Genomic DNA, 6,248 nt, shown 5'->3' on the forward strand with positions numbered 1-6,248 from the left:
CCCCGCTCCCCGCCGCGGCGCGCCCCCGCCCCGCCGGCTGACAGCGAATTCTCACCGCCCTGACTGCATAATTAATGTAAATGGAGCAGCCTCCGTGTCATGTGCGGGCTCTTTGGGTTTACTTTTGTGCGACACTTACACAGGAATATTAACTAGAGAAAGCAGCATCACAACAGGGGTGGAAAATCAGCCTGTCAGGGACTCATTCGAAATGCCACGGAAAGCGGAGCGGCTTCAAGATTGTTTCATCAAGGTGATTGAGAACAAAAACTACTGAGCAAAGAAAATTCGGGCTACACTGAGCTCCCCACACATCCATTATTGATAGCTCTAGATTCTTTAGGAAAGATTTCGAGCACATCTTTATGCAAACTCGGGATTTGAGGTAAGGGATGAGCTGCTGTGTGTGTGAGTGCACAGCCGAGCCGGCCTTGGCTCGGCCCGTGCGTGTGCAAATGCGCATCTATTCCGCATGTGTGCTGACACCCTTCAACAACTCACAGCTACGGAGGAAGAGGCCCAGACCAAGAGACTGCTGCCCACGGGTCAGTGAGTTATTATAAGAAACCAGGGGTAATGCGGACGATCCCCCTGAACTGACGTTAAGGCCTGTGTCCCTGGGGATGCTAAAGAGCCCTACAAATAGGTGCCTGAGTATGATTCTATTTATTATCCACTTTCAAACTGTGTTAAGGACACTTTGTTGGAAAGTGGTCACAGACTCTATGTCCAAACCCTGCCTCGCGTGAACTTTTAGAAATCAAAATCAAAGTAAATTTCCAAAGCACATTTTACACCATAAAATGTATTAATATTCATAATCACCTGGTATATTCCATATAGATATGTCCTCTTTTGCAAAGGCAGTGAGAAGGTGACCTCCCAAGTCTGTATGCTGCCTAACCTAATTAGCTTGGTACTCTGCTTTAATACTTCTCTAGACTGGTTTGGTCTGCCATAAAAATTTTAAGAATTAAGACATTTATATCACAAATGTACACACTGAGTTACTTAAATTCAATGAGGTTTAAAGAATCAAGGCATTATAAATGTATAAGCAATTATCAGTTGCATTAAGGTTCCATTTTCATGATACACAATCAAATCCAAAACTTTCCTAATATTGTCTTCATACAGTTTAGAAGAGGAAAACGAAATACAAACACAACACAGTCCTATAAGAAAGACTATACTGCAAATTTTGACTCTCAAGTGTATTAGGTGTTAAGAAACCGCCCCTCCATCCAATTTTATGTCTACCCCATATGCCATCAAGCGAAAATGTTTCTGTAAAGCCACGTGTGCCACCTCTCCTCTCACATAACAGAGTGACTTAATCTGGAATGTTCTCAAGGAATTTCTACACACAAAAAGGTCAATTGTTTGCCACAGAATGACCTTACACGTATTTGTCTAGTAAATGATTGAGGACTAAACCGTCTGTGTGTCTTTACTGGCCTAATTAAGTATATGTACAATACCTGAAAATAATACCTTTATCCATTCAATACACTACATGACAGATCAAAATGGGCATGCCGATCAAAAGGTTTACTTAAGACAGGAAGCAGCCCGTCAGAACATTATTACAAATTAAAGGTATTATATTCAAGTCATTTTTAATCTCTTAAAAATGAATAACCCTTCTCTGCACATTAAATCATTTTTCTCCACAGAGGTAACATTTCTTTTATGTCTAAATGCACATATTCCTTTATCATGCTTCAGTTCTTGTGCTAGAGGTGGTAGAGGTCTATCTATTACTCTCAATTGGAAGTTAACATTTTCACCAAGTTTGGATTCCTCTCTCTTTACATGATACAAGTGACTCATCATATATTTAAAGTGACTCATATTTAAGTGCTCTTGCGTTTAAAAAAATGAGAACTCACAAACTAATGCACGATAATCTAGCTCCCAAATTTCTACTGCTCTAAAATTCATACTGGCACTCTGTAGTTAATCACTTCTATATTTACAATTGCTGCTCTTTGTCCAGTCACTATTCATGGTAAACACATGATAAATCCATCTTTACTTTCTAATAATAAGTAAATTAGTCTTCTAATTCCACAACTATCTACTCTTAAAAACTGAAAAATCTCATGTATTCGATATTAATTCTGATATGTTTTCTTAAGAGACACCAAATTTAGGATCAATACACACAAAAACTACAAATGGAAAGTCCCTTGAGATCTTGGTGTGGAACATGCAGCTCACTGATTTTGTTCATGATGATATGGTATTAAACTGGTGAACACACTGACCTTGTGTGCAAAGGCAGAATATGCATATGCAACATAAAGTTAAAAAACAGCTTCAAAGTGACTGTTTGAAACTGTAGGCTACAAAACCTTAAAATACAGACAAGCATTCCATAGTTTATTTAAAATTGGCAACCACAATTTAACAAGCTGTTCTAACAAATGATTAGCATAGCGTGTGCTTTTCTTTAGCCATCAATTATGACACAGGGTAATGCAGGGCACAACTTAAGTGTCAAATTACAATATGCTACACAAAACCACTTTGCAACACAGCTTTCTGTTTGCTTAGCAATTACTACAGAGCATACTGCTTTTCATGAAAAGAGCTGGTCAGAATTGTTTATAAGAATTACTGCACTGTTTATATATTTATATTATAAAGAATTGCTTGCCAATTTCAAAAAATTTCTCTCTAACAGTTAATAAAATGGCTGGATTATTTATCTTGTATTGATTTAAAACTGTGCATACAACCAAAATGGTCTGGGACTTTTTTTCTTAAAATAAAATTAATATATGTGACAAAAATAGAATAGCACTTTTTTAAGACCAAAGTATAAAAAGCATTTTCACCAATTTGTCCACTAGTAAAATTAAAAACTTTTATTGCCTGAACTGTTCATATACTGAAACCTAAATTAGTGAAATCTATCATCATTCTCAAGACAAAGCAGTAAGTCTCATTATAATCCACAAAAAGACAAACATGGATTTAAAATGAAAAATAAACAAGAGAATGTCAGAAATGCAGTTCAGGTTGTAACTTTCACATGACAATCACTCTTTCAAATACTTGATCAGTGGTGAAAATGAATAAAGGTTGTCTGTCTTAATTGTAGGACTATCCATTAATTCATAAAACTCTTACGTGAATAAATACTTAATGAGAAAAGGGAAAAAATACACAAAACAGTTTTTATGCTGTTTTTTCCGTTCTGCTGCTGTCCTTTCTCCGGCATTTGCCTAAAGGCTCTCAGTAAATTACACTCCCAGTAAATGACTGTAATTTACCCGTTGAATTCCCTTGTTCAGGAAAAGCACAAAAACACATTCCAGCATTTCCACAGCTCAAATTTACCATTCGGGATGTCAAGAACAATCCATGGGCAGTAATTTGAAACTGTTTGAACCTTCAAATGAGGGAAATTAGAAATGTTTTGAGAGCTAAGATTTTCAGTGAGGAGATAAAAACCTGATAAAAATCTCTAAGTGTTCTATTCCTTTCCTCCCCTCCCAAGACAGAGGCAGAGACCTAAATAAACTATTCCACAGTGGGTTTTGAGACAGTCTATAGAATATAGTATTAATAACATAAGTCAAATTTACATTTACTAGTTTAATTTTTAACAATACACACTATACTAATGTCAAGCTTAATGTTAAAAACATAGATCCTACCAACGGTTTCTTTATGTACTCTTATCTCCCTATCACTCAACATAAGTTCCTTCAGTGCAACTTATATGAGCAAAGTTATAAAAACTCAAGATCTCAAGGATACCTACCAGTCACTGTTAAAATTATTTGTATAAACAAGAACAAAGACTCTATTTATTTCTAGTTACATTTCAATACAAAGAAATCTTATGCACAAAGAAAATGTAAACATTTATATGGGCCAAACTTAGATTGTATCATTTAATATTTTAATACTTAACACAGGCCAACACAAAGTATAAACCAGCATAATCCCCAATGTAAACACTTCCTGACTACTGTAACACATACACACATACATACACACACAGACTCTACAGTTAAGAACATTCAATAACCAAAACAACCTATTTCATTCTGTCTAAAGGCAGGTTTTCATATGGCAAAATGGTTATAAATCCTCATTATCCTAAATAAAATTACAGCACTTTAAACATTTCCGGGGAGAACATTCTCTCTTCTAAACAACTACCTTAGCGAGTAATAGGAAGCAATATGGTTGCACTTGTGTCACAGTTGGAAGCCTTTTTAAACTGTCGCCCTGCTAGCAAACCGATTCTACATATTAAAATGAATGTGTGCTTATTTCAAGAGGAAAAATCATTTATAAAATCAAGGCCATTATTAGGATATTGTGACTTACTTTCTCTTTAAAGAGAACCAGGAGTACAGATGGCAACAATCTATGCATGTTCACATAACTTCATTCTACACTAGTTTGGGCTTAGAAGAAAAGATATTCTTGAAACATGAGGCTCTGCACATTTAGCATTTAATAATCAAAACAGCCTGCTGCCCCAAATATTTCTATCGCAATTATATGGGGGTGGGGGGGAGGAAAGTCCTAAATTTCCTTTTCAGTATAAAAGATGAAGTGCTTACAAACATTTCCAACTAAATCATAGACCTTTTTAAAAAAATACCATGTACATATTTTTATCTTTTTAGATTATTTGACCAGTGAATCCTTTTCCCCTTGTTGGTATCAAGGAACGTCCTTGCAATAACTGTATGATTTCTGTAACGCATTCATAGTTCAGATGAACTGGATATGTGGGCCCAACTTCCTGTTGTGCTCTAAGATTCACAGAGAAAAATGAATAATATGCATTAACATTCAGTGGTCAAATGAAGAAGCTTTTCTCATGCTCAAATGTGTATATAATTGTGAAAAATACAACAGAAGTACTATAACTTCTTTACATGCTATCTATGAGGTATACAATAGCCACGTTACTTTTTAATTCCACATAGATTCTGGAAGAAATTATATATTCCCAAATGAAAACCTGTGGACATATCTCACAAGAGGTTTACAGGGAAGTGCTGCTCTCTATCAAATGGTTGTTTTGCTGATTTATAAAACAGCCCTTATATATTCTCAAGTGTTTTTTGTTAGTATTTTGTGTGAAGAACTTAAAACTGTATATACTCAGCTTTCTTACATTTAGAATACATATTCAATTCAATGACTATTTCCTGTACCGTGCGTATTACCATGCTTAACTGGGAAAGGCAACCAGTAATAAAGTAATTAACTCCTTAACCAAGACAGTATATGTTCTGCTGTTGTTCTTGATTGAAATTTTCTCAGTTAATTTCTAGACAATTACATTATCTACTTCATAATTGCAAACCTGGATGAATTGTTTCTAAAAGTTGCATCATGGTTCATGCCAATAGAACCTATGAATGCATAAAAGCTCCTGTTTCTAATGTCACTGTTATCAAGCCAAAAACAATTATACTCATTTGAGTTATGGCAACCAATAAACTTAGATAATCACCATATGCAACACAACATTTTGGCACTTGAACTTAAAACTCTTCTAGACAACTATAGATTGCTTCTAATGCAGAGCACTCTTGTCCTACCCAAGGCTGCCAATAGAAATGCCAAAGCTGCTGAATACTGCGCATCCTAGTAATGCTGTCAGTAAATGGCACATTCACACAGCCCCCAATCCTCTCTTCCCAGGCATGGTCTTCTCCAGCTGCAGCTTAATTTCCTGTGACTTGCCTAATTACTGTAATTAAGGATTAATTGCCATTAATTATTCACACATAAGCTCATCGCAAATCATGGGGTAAATGTCTTATGAAAGCTGCCATACAAGCCATGTATAAACACACTGGGATGCTTCAGGCAGGCGAATCTATCACTCAGCCCTCAAGCAAATCTCTGTGCTTCTCTTACAAAAACAGCTATAACTCTCAGAAACTCGACAGTCCTTTCAGGTAAGCATTAGGTTACAAAGCATGTTTTCCTGTGGAAGCCACAACGGTTTTATTAGTACTATAAATGCTGTTTTATCTTTCCAACTGCTATTTTTATGTTTCCATTTTTATTCTACAGTGCTCAGTTTAGGACAACCACTTGCTTCAAGGAGGAATGTTTGCAGTTGCTACTTTCCCCATCACAGTTTGAAATAGTTCCATGTGGTTTACAACATATGACCATGCAACTAGGATCAGCATGCCAAAAAAAAAAAAAAAAAGGAAAATGAATCGGCAACACCACCAAAGAAAAAAAATTGTTTT

This window comes from Tupaia chinensis, unplaced genomic scaffold (assembly GCF_000334495.1).
Source record: "Tupaia chinensis unplaced genomic scaffold, TupChi_1.0 Scaffold000394_1, whole genome shotgun sequence".
In the NCBI taxonomy this organism is placed as follows: Eukaryota; Metazoa; Chordata; class Mammalia; order Scandentia; family Tupaiidae; genus Tupaia; species Tupaia belangeri.